The sequence below is a fragment of the Bombina bombina genome, chromosome 6 (assembly GCF_027579735.1).
Source record: "Bombina bombina isolate aBomBom1 chromosome 6, aBomBom1.pri, whole genome shotgun sequence".
In the NCBI taxonomy this organism is placed as follows: Eukaryota; Metazoa; Chordata; class Amphibia; order Anura; family Bombinatoridae; genus Bombina; species Bombina bombina.
In genome coordinates this window covers 602,189,126-602,211,150 of record NC_069504.1, presented here as the reverse complement: position 1 = coordinate 602,211,150, position 22,025 = coordinate 602,189,126, and the positions used below count along the sequence as shown (strand labels likewise).

The 22,025-nt window shown below is 36.4% G+C and overlaps 1 protein-coding gene across 1 annotated transcript in view; it reads left to right on the top strand.

The window, feature by feature from the left end:
* Positions 1 to 22,025, top strand: part of CERS3 (ceramide synthase 3) — a 324,747-nt gene that overhangs the window by 250,164 nt on the left and 52,558 nt on the right. The gene's annotated exons all lie outside the window — the stretch shown is intronic.

Sequence of the window (22,025 nt, the reverse complement as noted above, 5' to 3'; positions counted from 1 at the left end):
TGCATTCTTTTTGAAGCAGAAGTTTGTTAATGTCACCCCTTCTGCCTTTAAGCTTTAGTTGTTCTATGGCAAAGAAATGTATCTGATATTTCTCTTGTGGATGAACTGTGTTCATATGCTTAGCTACTGGTACATTTCTGTCCCATTTTATGTCCCCTATATGTTCAAGGACTCTTGTTCTTAGTTCCCTTGAGGTTTCACCTACATAGATTAGGGGACATTTGCACATGGCTACGTATACCACTCTCTTGGTTCTACAGTTCATGAATTCCTTTATAGGGTAATTTTTCCCTGTTTTTGGATGAACAAATTGTTTCATTGGGGACATATTTTTACACGCTTGGCAGCGGCCGCATTTAAAGAACCCTTTAGTTTCTTGAAGCCATGTTTTCTGAGGATTTTGTACAAAATGACTCCTAGTCAGGGTGTCTTTCAAATTCTGTGATCTCCTATTAGTTATCTTTGGTCTATCAGCGATAACTTCAGACAATTCAGGGTCCTCCTGTAAAACGTGCCAATGTTTTTGAAATATGTGTTGGATACTGCTGTGTTTTTCATCGAATGTACCTATAATTCTAATTTGCTGACTGTCTTTATTTCTGTCAGTGTCAATTTTTTCCTGTAGTAGGGGTGCTCTCTCTAGTGCCTTAGCTCTTTGGTAAGCTTTTTTGAGGCATCTATTAGGGTAACCCCTTTCTTTGAACCTTTTTCTTAGCTCTTGAGCTTCCAATTCAAAATCTTCTAATGAACTGCAGTTGCGCCTAGCCCTCAAATATTGGCCATATGGGATTCCCATCCTTTGACTTTTTGGATGGTAACTCTTCCAGTTTAGGAGATTATTAGTAGCTGTCTCTTTCCTAAATAATTTTGTACTTAGGGATCCATTGCACTCTTTTCGAATTTCCAAATCTAGAAAGGAAATGCTTGTTTCTTCAATCATTGAGGTATAGTGCATACCATGAGTATTGTCATTTAGCCATAACATAAAATCATTAAAGTTCTCTTTGGAACCTGTCCATAGTATAAGCACATCATCGATGTAGCGAATGAATAGATCCATATATTTCATAAAGGGATTCATTTCTTCATTGAGGATATATGTATGTTCTATCCAACCTAAAAACAAATTTGCAGTGAGGCTGTTGACTTTGTAATTGAACTACTTGATTTTGTGTTACAACACAATTACTTTCTTTTTGATAATAAAGTATACTTGCAGAAAAGGGGCACAGCAATGGGCACATGTTGTGCCCCCACTTATGCAAATTTGTTTTTAGGTTGGATAGAACATACATATATCCTCAATGAAGAAATGAATCCCTTTATGAAATATATGGATCTATTCATTCGCTACATCGATGATGTGCTTATACTATGGACAGGTTCCAAAGAGAACTTTAATGATTTTATGTTATGGCTAAATGACAATACTCATGGTATGCACTATACCTCAATGATTGAAGAAACAAGCATTTCCTTTCTAGATTTGGAAATTCGAAAAGAGTGCAATGGATCCCTAAGTACAAAATTATTTAGGAAAGAGACAGCTACTAATAATCTCCTAAACTGGAAGAGTTACCATCCAAAAAGTCAAAGGATGGGAATCCCATATGGCCAATATTTGAGGGCTAGGCGCAACTGCAGTTCATTAGAAGATTTTGAATTGGAAGCTCAAGAGCTAAGAAAAAGGTTCAAAGAAAGGGGTTACCCTAATAGATGCCTCAAAAAAGCTTACCAAAGAGCTAAGGCACTAGAGAGAGCACCCCTACTACAGGAAAAAATTGACACTGACAGAAATAAAGACAGTCAGCAAATTAGAATTATAGGTACATTCGATGAAAAACACAGCAGTATCCAACACATATTTCAAAAACATTGGCACGTTTTACAGGAGGACCCTGAATTGTCTGAAGTTATCGCTGATAGACCAAAGATAACTATTAGGAGATCACAGAATTTGAAAGACACCCTGACTAGGAGTCATTTTGTACAAAATCCTCAGAAAACATGGCTTCAAGAAACTAAAGGGTTCTTTAAATGCGGCCGCTGCCAAGCGTGTAAAAATATGTCCCCAATGAAACAATTTGTTCATCCAAAAACAGGGAAAAATTACCCTATAAAGGAATTCATGAACTGTAGAACCAAGAGAGTGGTATACGTAGCCATGTGCAAATGTCCCCTAATCTATGTAGGTGAAACCTCAAGGGAACTAAGAACAAGAGTCCTTGAACATATAGGGGACATAAAATGGGACAGAAATGTACCAGTAGCTAAGCATATGAACACAGTTCATCCACAAGAGAAATATCAGATACATTTCTTTGCCATAGAACAACTAAAGCTTAAAGGCAGAAGGGGTGACATTAACAAACTTCTGCTTCAAAAAGAATGCAGATGGATACATGAACTAAAATCTGCATCACCAAAGGGTTTAAATGAGGCAATCTCTTATAAGAGCTTTCTCTAGAGGTCATACTCTAATTTAAGATCGAACTAAAGATCTATACCTAAGCCTATATATCGGTAATAAAGCAAGAAGTATGGGAAGTAGCTACTAAAGATGACTATATATATAGTTGAAAATTACACACATATCCCCTTAGGGAGCAACAGAATTAGGATTTGGCTCCTTTATCTAGATAAGTATAGGATGGATGTGTAAACTTTACAAAAATGTGCTATGATAAAATCATCTATAACCCTAAAATCATCTATAAAGCTAATTAAGCCATATAGACATACATTCCTTTACATTCTTGTATATTAAATAGATGCATACTGAATTGTCAGTTTGATACTAGAGAAATATAAGCTTTTAGAACGATTATACATATAGACTTATGCTCAATAAACATTTAACCCTTCGTCCTTATGTTAAATAACACATTGTTTAGCATAAACTGCTGCTATACTTTCATAAAAATATTTTCAGAGATAGATCGCACTCACTACTGTGAAAAACAAACAATACATATGTAATTGCAGATGTGTCTGTAAAAATCATTCAGTCAGTCGGAGGATAGCTTCCTATTACTGCATAAATGCTCCGTATAACAATCTGAGATTAATAATTTGCCTACACCGGACATATCACACATTACCTAACAGTAATATCGGAGAGTAACACTTATTAGCCGTAGATATTGCGGTGGACACTTCCGCAATACACAAGCCGTTACCATGGCAACTATGGAGGATAAAAGACGGCACTTGAGGCTGGGCGGGCCCTATGCCCTGACGAAGTCACGTACAAGTGACGAAACGCGTCGGTGGGCGTGCTCTGGAACTCTAGCGTGGTGTTAGAAACTAAGTTACGAAAAATCTGTTGGGTTACTATTGTTGCCGCTCTAAGAGCGTTTACTTTTTATAAATATATATATAGCGATCCAAGGGCAATAATCTGATTTGATAAAAGGGCTTATGGTGCCAATATATTTTTCAGAACTGGTTCAAGTAGTGATGATAAGCACTTAGAACTGAAATCGCTAATACATATATATACACTCCAAAAACTAAGCAACTTTATATTTAAATCCAGACAGATACACTGTGACTGTATGAATGTTGAGATATCGATTGATAGGGATCAGCTAGAAATCGGCTGACTGAGTTAAATCTCAGCAGTACGCAGGTAGGAGGACGCCTTTGAGCGCATAGCCTGTGTGAGCACTGTATGATTTACACTTGAAACCTACTCAACAAAAACTTCACCACTATAGTATTTTCTGGAGCACGTAGCCCTTATATTTTACCTTTACCTTTTGGTTTAGGTTTGGTTTTATGATGTTAGAGTTGGGTCACTTGGAATGACAATATATAGAAACAATTTATGATTGTTTGTTTCTATACAGTGATCCGATTTAAGTAAATTGTCTGTCTTTGTATATATGTTAAATAAAGTGTTTAAATTTTTAACGAACCTTATCTAATTTAATAGTGCCTAATTCAGCACTTAGCTTAAATGCTACAAATCCTTGAATTCCTTCCCTAACCAACCTTATTATAATAGTGATTCAATTCACATCCTTTGAATTTGGGAACTTAAAGGTAAAAAGAATAGATAGCTATGGCGGGCTATCTATCTTCTAATATTGACTTTGATAAATGGAAACAGGAGGCCGAAAGGCTCTTTACACTAAATGTAGGCAATATATGTCCAAAAGCTACAAATATAGAAGAAGCCTTCAAAAGTATAGCCAAAATTATGAAAAAACAAGTTAAGACCTTTTGGGAGATTTTTAGTTTAGAAAACTATGTAAAAAACAAACTCATTCCTAGGGGTCTGAGGATACAATTAGCACCTTCTTTTCACATCCCAGATGAGAACTTTGTCGTAAGGTGGCAGGAAATTCTGACACAGTGCTCATTAGATCTGATGAAACTGACATTAGAATATGAAAGAAGTCAATATGAGCAACTAACAAAATTAGTTGAAGAGGCAAGAATACAAACCAACAAATTCACCTCAGACAAAGATTTTGAGGCTTTAGATCAAAAACTAAAATTCCATATTGATAAACTAAAAGAAGAACTTAGTGAAACAAAAAATAGAAAACTACAGAGAGACTGGTCAGACCATCAAAAAGGCAATATTTATAAAGTTAATTACAAACGTAGAAATGTGAGACAGATACAGGAAAATAAAGGTAAAAATACCACAGTAGAAAGTTCTTCTACAGAGTCAGAATTGTCAGAAGAAGAATCAACACCAATAACCACAACTACAGCTATAACACCTATGACAGAACCATCCATTACCAGGATTTTTTTAGAGAAAGATCTGTTCCCACCAAAAGCAAATATAAAAACAAGACAACAGAACAAGAGAAAACCAAACAAACAAAAATGAAAGATAATCAATTACAAGTCATCAATTTGGCAGAAATTACTCTGAGACATGAACATCATAGTTTACTATCCAAGGGGCTTTCCTTTATCCCTACCCCTAAATATGACACCTTTAATTGGGTCAAAGACACACATCTTTTTGCCAGAAAGCTGGCACTACACAAATACCACAAGGAGGCGAATAAAGCATGCCTTAGGGATATGGGAGTGGATGAAGAGGATCTAGAAATTGTCACTCTAATGAAAACATTACTAGATGAAAATGATGACACTGATGCTATACAAACAAATAGCATTGTGAAACCTAAGAGCACCTTCATGCCCACAATCTCCAAATATCCAACGATAGACAAATTTGTAACATTGGTAACTACAGAACTTGAAGCCCTTAATCGTAAAAGTAAAACTAAAAAGAATCTTAGTTTTAAAGAAAGAGAAGCATTGGCAGAATTAACCAACAACACTGATATAACAATTAAGAATGCCGATAAGGGCGGTAACTTGGTTATCATGTCAAACCCCCAGTACAAAAAGATGTGTCTTGATATTCTAACAAATAAAGATAATTATGAAATTTTATCTAAAGACCCGACACTAATATATATAAAAGAACTGAAATCTATATTAGACAAAGGGTATGGTGAAAGAATCATTACAAAATCAGAACATCAATATATGAGTGAATTGAAACCCAGAGTAGCTACATTTTACAGCCTGCCAAAAGTTCACAAAAACTTACTGTCACCCCCGGGAAGACCTATAGTATCTGGGAACGGTTGCTTGACTGAAAAAGTGAGTACTTTTTTAGACAAGAAATTAAGACAATATGTACACACACTGACATCATATGTCCAAGACACTAAAGAAGTTCTAAAATGCTTGGAAAATGTTTATGTTAGTGAGAATACACTACTAGCAAGCATTGACGTTGAGAGTCTATATTCAAATATATCACACTCTCTAGGAAAACAGGCTGTACAATTCTTCTTAAAAATGACAAACCCAAAAGGCAGTGAGGCTGATGACTTTGTAATTGAACTACTTGATTTTGTGTTACAACACAATTACTTTCTTTTTGATAATAAAGTATACTTGCAGAAAAGGGGCACAGCAATGGGCACATGTTGTGCCCCCACTTATGCAAATTTGTTTTTAGGTTGGATAGAACATACATATATCCTCAATGAAGAAATGAATCCCTTTATGAAATATATGGATCTATTCATTCGCTACATCGATGATGTGCTTATACTATGGACAGGTTCCAAAGAGAACTTTAATGATTTTATGTTATGGCTAAATGACAATACTCATGGTGTGCACTATACCTCAATGATTGAAGAAACAAGCATTTCCTTTCTAGATTTGGAAATTCGAAAAGAGTGCAATGGATCCCTAAGTACAAAATTATTTAGGAAAGAGACAGCTACTAATAATCTCCTAAACTGGAAGAGTTACCATCCAAAAAGTCAAAGGATGGGAATCCCATATGGCCAATATTTGAGGGCTAGGCGCAACTGCAGTTCATTAGAAGATTTTGAATTGGAAGCTCAAGAGCTAAGAAAAAGGTTCAAAGAAAGGGGTTACCCTAATAGATGCCTCAAAAAAGCTTACCAAAGAGCTAAGGCACTAGAGAGAGCACCCCTACTACAGGAAAAAATTGACACTGACAGAAATAAAGACAGTCAGCAAATTAGAATTATAGGTACATTCGATGAAAAACACAGCAGTATCCAACACATATTTCAAAAACATTGGCACGTTTTACAGGAGGACCCTGAATTGTCTGAAGTTATCGCTGATAGACCAAAGATAACTAATAGGAGATCACAGAATTTGAAAGACACCCTGACTAGGAGTCATTTTGTACAAAATCCTCAGAAAACATGGCTTCAAGAAACTAAAGGGTTCTTTAAATGCGGCCGCTGCCAAGCGTGTAAAAATATGTCCCCAATGAAACAATTTGTTCATCCAAAAACAGGGAAAAATGACCCTATAAAGGAATTCATGAACTGTAGAACCAAGAGAGTGGTATACGTAGCCATGTGCAAATGTCCCCTAATCTATGTAGGTGAAACCTCAAGGGAACTAAGAACAAGAGTCCTTGAACATATAGGGGACATAAAATGGGACAGAAATGTACCAGTAGCTAAGCATATGAACACAGTTCATCCACAAGAGAAATATCAGATACATTTCTTTGCCATAGAACAACTAAAGCTTAAAGGCAGAAGGGGTGACATTAACAAACTTCTGCTTCAAAAAGAATGCAGATGGATACATGAACTAAAATCTGCATCACCAAAGGGTTTAAATGAGGCAATCTCTTATAAGAGCTTTCTCTAGAGGTCATACTCTAATTTAAGATCGAACTAAAGATCTATACCTAAGCCTATATATCGGTAATAAAGCAAGAAGTATGGGAAGTAGCTACTAAAGATGACTATATATATAGTTGAAAATTACACACATATCCCCTTAGGGAGCAACAGAATTAGGATTTGGTTCCTTTATCTAGATAAGTATAGGATGGATGTGTAAACTTTACAAAAATGTGCTATGATAAAATCATCTATAACCCTAAAATCATCTATAAAGCTAATTAAGCCATATAGACATACATTCCTTTACATTCTTGTATATTAAATAGATACATACTGAATTGTCAGTTTGATACTAGAGAAATATAAGCTTTTAGAACGATTATACATATAGACTTATGCTCAATAAACATTTAACCCTTCGTCCTTATGTTAAATAACACATTGTTTAGCATAAACTGCTGCTATACTTTCATAAAAATATTTTCAGAGATAGATCGCACTCACTACTGTGAAAAACAAACAATACATATGTAATTGCAGATGTGTCTGTAAAAATCATTCAGTCAGTCGGAGGATAGCTTCCTATTACTGCATAAATGCTCCGTATAACAATCTGAGATTAATAATTTGCCTACACCGGACATATCACACATTACCTAACAGTAATATCGGAGAGTAACACTTATTAGCCGTAGATATTGCGGTGGACACTTCCGCAATACACAAGCCGTTACCATGGCAACTATGGAGGATAAAAGACGGCACTTGAGGCTGGGCGGGCCCTATGCCCTGACGAAGTCACGTACAAGTGACGAAACGCGTCGGTGGGCGTGCTCTGGAACTCTAGCGTGGTGTTAGAAACTAAGTTACGAAAAATCTGTTGGGTTACTATTGTTGCCGCTCTAAGAGCGTTTACTTTTTATAAATATATATATAGCGATCCAAGGGCAATAATCTGATTTGATAAAAGGGCTTATGGTGCCAATATATTTTTCAGAACTGGTTCAAGTAGTGATGATAAGCACTTAGAACTGAAATCGCTAATACATATATATACACTCCAAAAACTAAGCAACTTTATATTTAAATCCAGACAGATACACTGTGACTGTATGAATGTTGAGATATCGATTGATAGGGATCAGCTAGAAATCGGCTGACTGAGTTAAATCTCAGCAGTACGCAGGTAGGAGGACGCCTTTGAGCGCATAGCCTGTGTGAGCACTGTATGATTTACACTTGAAACCTACTCAACAAAAACTTCACCACTATAGTATTTTCTGGAGCACGTAGCCCTTATATTTTACCTTTACCTTTTGGTTTAGGTTTGGTTTTATGATGTTAGAGTTGGGTCACTTGGAATGACAATATATAGAAACAATTTATGATTGTTTGTTTCTATACAGTGATCCGATTTAAGTAAATTGTCTGTCTTTGTATATATGTTAAATAAAGTGTTTAAATTTTTAACGAACCTTATCTAATTTAATAGTGCCTAATTCAGCACTTAGCTTAAATGCTACAAATCCTTGAATTCCTTCCCTAACCAACCTTATTATAATAGTGATTCAATTCACATCCTTTGAATTTGGGAACTTAAAGGTAAAAAGAATAGATAGCTATGGCGGGCTATCTATCTTCTAATATTGACTTTGATAAATGGAAACAGGAGGCCGAAAGGCTCTTTACACTAAATGTAGGCAATATATGTCCAAAAGCTACAAATATAGAAGAAGCCTTCAAAAGTATAGCCAAAATTATGAAAAAACAAGTTAAGACCTTTTGGGAGATTTTTAGTTTAGAAAACTATGTAAAAAACAAACTCATTCCTAGGGGTCTGAGGATACAATTAGCACCTTCTTTTCACATCCCAGATGAGAACTTTGTCGTAAGGTGGCAGGAAATTCTGACACAGTGCTCATTAGATCTGATGAAACTGACATTAGAATATGAAAGAAGTCAATATGAGCAACTAACAAAATTAGTTGAAGAGGCAAGAATACAAACCAACAAATTCACCTCAGACAAAGATTTTGAGGCTTTAGATCAAAAACTAAAATTCCATATTGATAAACTAAAAGAAGAACTTAGTGAAACAAAAAATAGAAAACTACAGAGAGACTGGTCAGACCATCAAAAAGGCAATATTTATAAAGTTAATTACAAACGTAGAAATGTGAGACAGATACAGGAAAATAAAGGTAAAAATACCACAGTAGAAAGTTCTTCTACAGAGTCAGAATTGTCAGAAGAAGAATCAACACCAATAACCACAACTACAGCTATAACACCTATGACAGAACCATCCATTACCAGGATTTTTTTAGAGAAAGATCTGTTCCCACCAAAAGCAAATATAAAAACAAGACAACAGAACAAGAGAAAACCAAACAAACAAAAATGAAAGATAATCAATTACAAGTCATCAATTTGGCAGAAATTACTCTGAGACATGAACACCATAGTTTACTATCCAAGGGGCTTTCCTTTATCCCTACCCCTAAATATGACACCTTTAATTGGGTCAAAGACACACATCTTTTTGCCAGAAAGCTGGCACTACACAAATACCACAAGGAGGCGAATAAAGCATGCCTTAGGGATATGGGAGTGGATGAAGAGGATCTAGAAATTGTCACTCTAATGAAAACATTACTAGATGAAAATGATGACACTGATGCTATACAAACAAATAGCATTGTGAAACCTAAGAGCACCTTCATGCCCACAATCTCCAAATATCCAACGATAGACAAATTTGTAACATTGGTAACTACAGAACTTGAAGCCCTTAATCGTAAAAGTAAAACTAAAAAGAATCTTAGTTTTAAAGAAAGAGAAGCATTGGCAGAATTAACCAACAACACTGATATAACAATTAAGAATGCCGATAAGGGCGGTAACTTGGTTATCATGTCAAACCCCCAGTACAAAAAGATGTGTCTTGATATTCTAACAAATAAAGATAATTATGAAATTTTATCTAAAGACCCGACACTAATATATATAAAAGAACTGAAATCTATATTAGACAAAGGGTATGGTGAAAGAATCATTACAAAATCAGAACATCAATATATGAGTGAATTGAAACCCAGAGTAGCTACATTTTACAGCCTGCCAAAAGTTCACAAAAACTTACTGTCACCCCCGGGAAGACCTATAGTATCTGGGAACGGTTGCTTGACTGAAAAAGTGAGTACTTTTTTAGACAAGAAATTAAGACAATATGTACACACACTGACATCATATGTCCAAGACACTAAAGAAGTTCTAAAATGCTTGGAAAATGTTTATGTTAGTGAGAATACACTACTAGCAAGCATTGACGTTGAGAGTCTATATTCAAATATATCACACTCTCTAGGAAAACAGGCTGTACAATTCTTCTTAAAAATGACAAACCCAAAAGGCAGTGAGGCTGATGACTTTGTAATTGAACTACTTGATTTTGTGTTACAACACAATTACTTTCTTTTTGATAATAAAGTATACTTGCAGAAAAGGGGCACAGCAATGGGCACATGTTGTGCCCCCACTTATGCAAATTTGTTTTTAGGTTGGATAGAACATACATATATCCTCAATGAAGAAATGAATCCCTTTATGAAATATATGGATCTATTCATTCGCTACATCGATGATGTGCTTATACTATGGACAGGTTCCAAAGAGAACTTTAATGATTTTATGTTATGGCTAAATGACAATACTCATGGTATGCACTATACCTCAATGATTGAAGAAACAAGCATTTCCTTTCTAGATTTGGAAATTCGAAAAGAGTGCAATGGATCCCTAAGTACAAAATTATTTAGGAAAGAGACAGCTACTAATAATCTCCTAAACTGGAAGAGTTACCATCCAAAAAGTCAAAGGATGGGAATCCCATATGGCCAATATTTGAGGGCTAGGCGCAACTGCAGTTCATTAGAAGATTTTGAATTGGAAGCTCAAGAGCTAAGAAAAAGGTTCAAAGAAAGGGGTTACCCTAATAGATGCCTCAAAAAAGCTTACCAAAGAGCTAAGGCACTAGAGAGAGCACCCCTACTACAGGAAAAAATTGACACTGACAGAAATAAAGACAGTCAGCAAATTAGAATTATAGGTACATTCGATGAAAAACACAGCAGTATCCAACACATATTTCAAAAACATTGGCACGTTTTACAGGAGGACCCTGAATTGTCTGAAGTTATCGCTGATAGACCAAAGATAACTATTAGGAGATCACAGAATTTGAAAGACACCCTGACTAGGAGTCATTTTGTACAAAATCCTCAGAAAACATGGCTTCAAGAAACTAAAGGGTTCTTTAAATGCGGCCGCTGCCAAGCGTGTAAAAATATGTCCCCAATGAAACAATTTGTTCATCCAAAAACAGGGAAAAATTACCCTATAAAGGAATTCATGAACTGTAGAACCAAGAGAGTGGTATACGTAGCCATGTGCAAATGTCCCCTAATCTATGTAGGTGAAACCTCAAGGGAACTAAGAACAAGAGTCCTTGAACATATAGGGGACATAAAATGGGACAGAAATGTACCAGTAGCTAAGCATATGAACACAGTTCATCCACAAGAGAAATATCAGATACATTTCTTTGCCATAGAACAACTAAAGCTTAAAGGCAGAAGGGGTGACATTAACAAACTTCTGCTTCAAAAAGAATGCAGATGGATACATGAACTAAAATCTGCATCACCAAAGGGTTTAAATGAGGCAATCTCTTATAAGAGCTTTCTCTAGAGGTCATACTCTAATTTAAGATCGAACTAAAGATCTATACCTAAGCCTATATATCGGTAATAAAGCAAGAAGTATGGGAAGTAGCTACTAAAGATGACTATATATATAGTTGAAAATTACACACATATCCCCTTAGGGAGCAACAGAATTAGGATTTGGCTCCTTTATCTAGATAAGTATAGGATGGATGTGTAAACTTTACAAAAATGTGCTATGATAAAATCATCTATAACCCTAAAATCATCTATAAAGCTAATTAAGCCATATAGACATACATTCCTTTACATTCTTGTATATTAAATAGATACATACTGAATTGTCAGTTTGATACTAGAGAAATATAAGCTTTTAGAACGATTATACATATAGACTTATGCTCAATAAACATTTAACCCTTCGTCCTTATGTTAAATAACACATTGTTTAGCATAAACTGCTGCTATACTTTCATAAAAATATTTTCAGAGATAGATCGCACTCACTACTGTGAAAAACAAACAATACATATGTAATTGCAGATGTGTCTGTAAAAATCATTCAGTCAGTCGGAGGATAGCTTCCTATTACTGCATAAATGCTCCGTATAACAATCTGAGATTAATAATTTGCCTACACCGGACATATCACACATTACCTAACAGTAATATCGGAGAGTAACACTTATTAGCCGTAGATATTGCGGTGGACACTTCCGCAATACACAAGCCGTTACCATGGCAACTATGGAGGATAAAAGACGGCACTTGAGGCTGGGCGGGCCCTATGCCCTGACGAAGTCACGTACAAGTGACGAAACGCGTCGGTGGGCGTGCTCTGGAACTCTAGCGTGGTGTTAGAAACTAAGTTACGAAAAATCTGTTGGGTTACTATTGTTGCCGCTCTAAGAGCGTTTACTTTTTATAAATATATATATAGCGATCCAAGGGCAATAATCTGATTTGATAAAAGGGCTTATGGTGCCAATATATTTTTCAGAACTGGTTCAAGTAGTGATGATAAGCACTTAGAACTGAAATCGCTAATACATATATATACACTCCAAAAACTAAGCAACTTTATATTTAAATCCAGACAGATACACTGTGACTGTATGAATGTTGAGATATCGATTGATAGGGATCAGCTAGAAATCGGCTGACTGAGTTAAATCTCAGCAGTACGCAGGTAGGAGGACGCCTTTGAGCGCATAGCCTGTGTGAGCACTGTATGATTTACACTTGAAACCTACTCAACAAAAACTTCACCACTATAGTATTTTCTGGAGCACGTAGCCCTTATATTTTACCTTTACCTTTTGGTTTAGGTTTGGTTTTATGATGTTAGAGTTGGGTCACTTGGAATGACAATATATAGAAACAATTTATGATTGTTTGTTTCTATACAGTGATCCGATTTAAGTAAATTGTCTGTCTTTGTATATATGTTAAATAAAGTGTTTAAATTTTTAACGAACCTTATCTTGTTTGTTGTCTACTCTGGACAGAGGAGAGGTCAAAAGGCTTCGGCAACCTCTCTTTCGTTTTGGCTAAAAAGCATAATTCGCTTAGCTTATGATACTGCTGGCCAGCAGCCTCCTGAAAGGATTACAGCTCATTCTACTAGAGCTGTGGCTTCCACTTGGGCCTTTAAAAACAAGGCTTCTGTTGAACAGATTTGCAAGGCTGCGACTTGGTCTTCGCTTCATACCTTTTCAAAATTCTATAAATTTGATACTTTTGCTTCTTCGGAGGCTCTTTTTGGGAGAAAGGTTTTACAGGCAGTGGTACCTTCCGTTTAAGTACCTGCCTTGTCCCTCCCTTCATCCGTGTACTTTAGCTTTGGTATGGGTATCACACAAGTAATGGATGATCCTTGGACTGGATACACCTTACAAGAGAAAACATAATTTATGCTTACCTGATAAATTTATTTCTCTTGTGGTGTATCCAGTCCACGGCCCGCCCTGTCATTTTAAGGCAGGTATTTTTTAATTTTAAACTTCAGTCACCACTGCACCCTATGGTTTCTCCTTTCTCTGCTTGTCTTCGGTCGAATGACTGGATATGGCAGTTAGGGGAGGAGCTATATAGCAGCTCTGCTGTGGGTGATCCTCTTGCAACTTCCTGTTGGGAAGGAGAATATCCCACAAGTAATGGATGATCCGTGGACTGGATACACCACAAGAGAAATAAATTTATCAGGTAAGCATAAATTATGTTTTCCTTTTGCAGACTATCAGTTTCATATTTGGGAAAAAACATTTTTAGGAAAATATATTTTTTTTACCTGGGGTATAGTCAATTTTCAATTGACTGCTTCTTCATTAAATTTCGCTAGCAAAATTAGGCTCGCAAGGGCGCAAAATGCCAAAGTTAATTGCTTCATTCTTGGCGTGAGAATTTTTTGGCGCAAAGGTACGTCAGATGACGTAAATTCGTCATTTCTGGCGTCTTAATTGACGCCGAGTTCCTTGCACAAGGTTGCGTCTACAATGACGCGAGTGTGTCATTTCCGGATGTTGTTAGCGCCAAAAACATTTCAGTTTGCGTTGTGCGTCATACTTTGCGCCAAATAATTACATTATTTTAAACCCCATTCCTATATGCCTCTTGCCCTTTTCTATGTCAGAGGGCTATGCTGTTTGCATTTTTTTCCCATTCCTGAAACTGCCATATAAGGAAATTGATCATTTTGCTTTATATGTTGTTTTTTTCTCTTACATTTGCAAGATGTCTCAATCTGATCCAGGCTCAGAAATCACTGTTGGAACCCTGCTGTTGAAACTGTTGGAACAGTTCTACCAAAGCTAAGTGCATCTGTTGTAAATTTGTGGAGATTATATCTCCAGCTGTGGTATGTAATAGTTGTCATGATAAGCTTTTACATGCAGAGAATGTGTCCATCAGTAATAGTACAATGCCTGTTGTTCCTTCAACATCTAATGTACATGATATACCTGTGAATATAAAAGATTTTATTGCTGATGCGATTCAGAAGGCTTTGTCTGCCATCCCGCCTTCTAATAAACGTAAAAGGTCTTTTAAAACTTCTCATAAAGTTCATGAAATTTTAAATGACCGACAACATACTGAATTATCCTCCTCTGATGAGGATCTATCTGATTCAGAAGATCCTTCCTCAGATATTGACACTGACAAATCTACTTATTTATTTAAAATGGAGTATATTCGTTCCTTGTTAAAAGAGGTGTTAATTACATTGGATATTGAGAAAACTAGTCCTCTTGATATTAAAACTAGTAAACGTTTAAATTCTGTTTATAAACCTCCTGTGGTTACTCCAGAGGTTTTTCCAGTTCCTGATGCTATTTCTGATATGATTTCTAAGGAATGGAATAGGCCTGGTACTTTTATTCCTTCTTCAAGGTTTAAAAAATTGTATCCTTTGCCAGCAGTTAGATTGGAGTTTTGGGAAAAGATCCCCAAAGTTGATGGGGCTATTTCTACTCTTGCTAAATGTACTGCTATTCCTATGGAAGATAGTACTTCTTTTAAAGACCCTTTAGATAGGAAACTTGAATCTTATCTAAGGATAGCTTATTTATATTCTGGCTATCTTCTCAGGCCTGCCATTTCTATGGCTGATGTTGCAGCTCCATCAACTTTTTGGTTGGAAAGTTTAGCGCAACAGGAAATGGATCCTGATTTGTCTAGCATTGTTCGTTTGCTTCAACATGCTAATCCATTTTATCTGTGATGCCATTTTTGATATCATCAAAATTAATGTTAAATCTATGTCTTTAGCTATTTTAGCTATAAGAGCTTTGTGTCTCAAATATTGGAATGCCGACATGGATCTAAATCTAGATTACTATCTCTTTCTTTCCAAGGTAATAAGTTATTTGGTTCTCCGTTGGATTTGATTATTTCAACTGTCACTGGGGGGAAGGGAGTTTTTTGCCTTAGGATAAAAGACCTAAGGGTAAATCTAAAGCTTCTAACCGTTTTTGTTCCTTTCGACAAAATAAGGAACAGAAACCTAATCCTTCCCCCAAAGAATCTGGTTCCAATTGGAAACTTTCAAGTTGGAGTAAATGCAAACCGTTTAAGAAACCAAAGCCAGCCCCCAAGTCTGCATGAAGGTGCGGCCCTCATTCCAGCTCAGCTGGTAGGGGGCAGATTAAGATTCTTCCAAAACATTTGGGCAGATTCTGTCCAAAATCAATGGATTCAGAGTATTGTTTCTCAAGGGTACCGAATAGGATTTAGTGTAAGACCTCCTGTGAGATTTTGTCCCAAAGAAAGAAAATTCATTCAGGCCAGTTCTGAATCTGAAAATTTTGTTTCGTTATGTAAGAGTGCCAACTTTCAAAATGGTGACTATAAGGACTATTCTGACTTTTGTTCAGCAAGGGCATTATATGTCCACAATAGACTTACAGGATGCATATCTTCATATTCCGATTCATCCAGACCACTATCAGTTTCTGAGATTCTCTTTTCTAGACAAGCATTACCAATTTGTCGCTCTTCTATTTGGCCTAGCGACAACTCCAATAATCTTTTCAAAGGTTCTCGGTGCCCTACTCTCTGTAATCAGAGAACGGGGTATTGCGGTGTTTCCTTATTTGGACGATATCTTGGTACTAGCTCAGTCTTTACATCCTGCAGAATCTCACACCAATTAACTAGTGTTGTTTTCTTCAAAGTCATGGTTGGAGGATCAATTTACCAAAAAGTTCTTTGATTCCTCAGACAAGGGTCACCTTTTTAGGTTTCCAGAGAGATTTAGTGTCCATGACTCTTTCTCTAACAGACAAGAAATGATTAAAATTGGTTTCAGCTTGTCAGAACCTTCAGTCTCAATCATTCCCTTCAGTAGCTATGTGCATGGAAGTTTTAGGTCTCGTGACTGCAGCATCGGACGCGATCCCCTTTGCTCCTTTTCATATGAGACCTCTCCAGCTTTGTATGCTGAACCAATGGTGCAGGGATTATACAAAGATATCACAATTAATATCCTTAAATCCCAATGTTCAACTCTCTCTGACTTGGTGGTTAGATCTCCATCGTATAGTTCAAGGGGCCTCTTTTGTTCGTCCAACCTGGACTGTGATCACAACAGATGCAAGTCTTTCAGGTTGGGGAGCTGTCTGGGGATCTCTGACAGCACAAGGGGTTTGGAAATCTCAAGAGGCGAGGTTACCAATCAATATTTTAGAACTCCGTTCTATTTTCAGGGCTCTTCAGGTTTTGCCTCTGTTGAAGAGAGAACCGTTCATTTGTTTTCAGACAGACAATATCACAACTGTGGCATATGTCAATCATCAGGGTGGGACTCAGTCCCCAAGCTATGAAAGAAGTTTCTTGGATACTTGCTCGGGCGGAATCTAGCTCCTATCTAATTTCTGCAGGTTCATATCCCAGGTATAGACAATTGGGAAGCGGATTATCTCAGCCGTCAGACTTTACATCCGGGGGAGTGGTCGCTCCATCCAGATGTGTTTTCTCAGATTGTTCAGATGTGGAGTCTTCCAGAAATAGATCTAATGGCTACCCATCTAAACAAGAAACTACCCAGGTACCTGTCCAGGTCCATGGATCTTCAGGCGGAAGTGGTGGATGCGTTAATAGTTCCTTGGTGTTACCAACCTGCTTATATTTTCCCGCCTCTAGTTCTTCTTCCAAGAGTGATCTCCAAAATCATCATGGAATAATCGTTTGTGTTGCTGGTAGCTCCAGCATGGCCTCACAGGTTTTGGTATGCAGATCTTGTTCGGATGTCCAGTTGCCAACCTTGGCCACTTCCATTAAGGCCAGAACTTCTGTCTCAAGGTCCGTTTTTCTATCAGAATCTCAAATCATTAAATTTCAAGGTATGGAAATTGAACGCCTAGTGCTTAGTTATAGAGGTTTCTCTGACTCAGTGATTAATACTATGTTACAGGCTCGTAAATCTGTTTCTGGGAAGATTTATTATTGAGTTTGGAAGACTTATATTTCATGGTGTTCTCATAAATTCTCCTGGCATTCTTTTAGAATTCCTAGAATTTTATAGTTTCTTCAGGATGGTTTGGATAAGGGTTTGTCTGCAAGTTCCTTGAAGGGACAAATCTCTGCTCTTTCGGTTTTATTTCACAGAAAGATTGCTAAGCTTCCTGATATTCACTGTTTTGTACAGGCTTTGGTCCGTATCAAGCGTGTCATTAAATCAATCTCTCCTCCTTAGAGTCTTAATTTGGTTTTGAAGGCTTTACTGGCTCCTACGTTTGAGCCTATGCATTCTTTGGACATTAAACTACTTTCCTTTTGGCCATCTCTTCTGCTAGAAGAGTTTCTAAATTATCTGCTCTTTCTTGTGAATCTCCTTTTCTGATTTTCCATCAGGATAAGGCAGTTTTGCGGACTTCATTTAAATTTCTACCTAAGGTTGTGAATTCTAGCAACATTAATAGATAAATTGTTGTCCCTTCTTTGTGTCCTAATCCTAAGAATTCTTTGGAGAGATCCTTACATTCTTTAGATGTGGTAAGAGCTTTGAAATATTATGTTGAAGCTACTAAAGATTTCAGGAAGATTTCTAGTCTGTTTGTTATCTTTTCTGGTTCTAGGAAAGGTCAGAAGGCTTCTGCCATTTCCTTGGCATCTTGGTTAAAGCTTTTGATTCATCAGGCTTATTTGGAGTCGGGTCAAGCCCCGCCTCAGAGAATTACAGCTCATTCTACTAGATCAGTTTCCACTTCGTGGACTTTTAAGAATGAAGCTTCAGTTGATCAGATTTGCAAAGCAGCAACTTGGTCTTCTTTGCATACATTTACCAAATTCTACCGTTTTGATGTATTTGTTTCTTCGGAAGCAGTTTTTCATAGAAAAGTTTTTCAGACAGCTGTTTCAGTTTGATTCCTCTGCTTATGTTTAATTTTTTTCTTTTCATTATGAGAATAAACTTTTATTTTGGGTTATGGATTAATTTTTTTCAGCGGAATATGGCTGTTATTATTTTTATCCCTCCCTCTCTAGTAACTCTTCTGTGGAGTTCGACATCTTGGGTATTTCTATCCCATATGTCACTGGCTCATGAACTCTTGCCAATTACATGAAGGAAAACATAATTTATGTAAGAACTTACCTGATAAAGTCATTTATTTCATGTTGGCAAGAGTCCATGAGACCCACCCTTTTTATGGTGGTTATGATTTTTTGTATAAAGCACAATTCTTTCCAAATTACTTTGATGCTTTTTACTCCTTTCTTTATCACCCCACTACTTGGCTATTCGTTAAACTGAATTGTGGGTGTGGTGAGGGGTGTATTTATAGGCATTTTCAGATTTGGGAAACTTTGCCCCTCCTGGTAGGATTGTATATCCCATACGTAACTAGCTCATGGACTCTTGCCAATATGAAAGAAATGAATTTATCAGGTAAGTTCTTACATAAATTTTGTTTTTCATGTAATATATACATTGATGATATTGTGGTAAAATAATAAAACTATTTGCTTTCAAAACAAACACTTGTTGCAAAAATGTGAGAGTGGCTTTTAATGGGTTACAGGCTAGTAATTCCATTAACTTTACAATAGCATAGTGTTCTTATTTTAGGACTACTTCACTGATCTCTTTTCTGTTTCCTTAGGCTGCCAAAATGTGTAGTTATGCTGACTGGAAGCGAGCCTGCAATTTCTTGTTTGTCTTATTTGCAGTAGTCTTTATCATCAGCCGGCTTATCATTTTCCCATTCTGGTAGGCCATGCATGCTTTCTCCAAAATTATTAATCGGCAAGTGGTGTATTTATAGTACAGATAATATAACAACTTGCAAATATTATTGCAAATTAACAAGACATTTCTGATCTGGATGAGTAGTGGAACAAGTGATGTATCTTAACTGCAGTTTTCCAATATAGGGCCAGATTACAAGTATAAGTAAGTTATAATCGTGGCTGCTTTAGAGGGAGTATTACAAGTTGAAATTAAAAAGTTAACGTTCGAGCAAAAGACTGTTGCGCACTAACTTCAGAACTTGTGCTAACTTCTTCTCCCCATAGACTTTTATGGGGCACGCTGTAAAAAAAAACTTAAGTTATCGCTTGTGCGGTGACCATACACCACATTAGACCAACTGCGCTAAACCCGAAGTGAGTTAAAAGTACGTTAAATTCCTATGTTCTTTACATAGAAGAAAACATTTATTTTATTTTAAAATATTTATATATATTTAGAAGTACTTAAATTCCTATGTTCTTCGCATAGAAGAAAATATTAATTTTATTTATATATATATATATATATATATATATATATATATATATATATATAAAATATTTTATATATATATATATGTGTATATATATATATATATATATATACACACACACACACAGATATTTATAGTAGTTCTATATTGTGTGTGTGTATATATATATTATATATATCTATCTATATATATATAGTGTGTGTGTGTCTATACATATATATTTGTCTTTATATGTATGAGTGTTTTCACATACATATTTACATATAAATACACATGTATACATACACATATTTAGACAAATTATACACATTGAAGCTCTTCCCAAACACATACTTTGCCATATACTATATCCCTTTTAACCCTTTTAAAACATTTTTTTTATTAATAATGATATCATTTAATAAAAATGCATCTGTGTGTAATAATTTATTTTAATGTGTTTTACATGTGTTTTGCACAACTTTTTCCGAGCGCAAACTATAACTTTCAACTTATATCCATTGAACGTATAGGCTGCGATCAAGCTAAGTCAGCCGGGCTAACCCTTCTCTCGTTAACGTGCTTTTCCATGGACTTGTAATGTCAAAGTCGAATGCTAATGGTAGCGCTGTCAAGCAATATTCGTTATTGTGCCTGAGCTATTATTAGCTCACCACTTCTGGCCCATAGTAGTTTACCACTTTTGCCAGAAGAGATCTTTATATGTATTCACAGCTAGTCCATCAAGCATAGCAAAACAATCAGAGAAACAAAAATGTGTTAATTTATAACTAATTGTTAATTTTAGGTATATAGTATGTGCAAACAATATTACACTGCTCCCAGTTATTTTAAGTAACATTTTGGTGCATAATATTACACTATATGTATTTAAAATAAATAAATAGAAACCAAATATGTAAAGGATTATATAAACTTGTAGACCAAAAATGGAGCCACTATGATGATGCTCTAATTTGATATCAAGGTGGTAATTAAAGGGACATTAAACACAATGTATAGATACATTTTCTTTCCTAATATATGGTGAGTCCACGGAACCATCAATTACTAGTGGGAATATCACTCCTGGCCGGCAGGAGGAGGCAAATAGCACTACAGCAAAGCTGTTATATATGTCACTCTTTGCCTGTGGTGCAAGGAGGAGGTGAAGTTTTGGTGTCTGATCTACAATCAAGATTTTTTTAGTTTAAAGCAGAGTAGGTTTGCTCTGATCTTTCTAAAGGGTCTAGCCTTAGCCCATGTCAGTCTTTTCAGTAGGGCAGTGGTGGCTTTTAAGCAATTGGGAACTTGTGGGGTATAATCCTCACTGCGTTTTCCCAAAACATTTTGCTGCCCTATTTAGATAGCCTGAGTAAGTTTACTCAGTCTTTCTGTATTTCCACAGGTCCATGTGAGGGATGGCATCCTCTCAAACCAGGTGAGCCAATAGGATTTTTTCTACCTTTATATCCGATTGGCTGACAGAATTCTATCAGCCAATCGGAATTTAAGGGACGCCATCTTGGAAGACGTCATTTAAAGGAACCTTCATTCAGTGTTAGCCGTCGGATTCAGAGGATGCTCCGCGTCGGATGTCTTGAAGATGGACTCGCTCCACGCCGGATGGATGAAGATAGAAGATGCCGTCTGGATGAAGACTTCTGCCCGTCTGGAGGACCACTTCTGCCGGCTTGGATGAAGTCTTCTCCCGGCTTCGTTGAGATCTTCGGCCCGGTTGGATGAAGACTAATCCCGGTAAGGTGATCTTCAAGGGCTTAGTGTTAGTTTTTTTTAAGGAGGTATTGGGTGGGTTTTAGAGTAGGGTTGGTTGTGTGGGTGGCGGGTTTTAATGTTGGGGGGGATTTTTAATTTTTTTTTACAGGTAAAAGAGCTGATTACTTTGGGGCAATGCCCCGCAAAAGCCC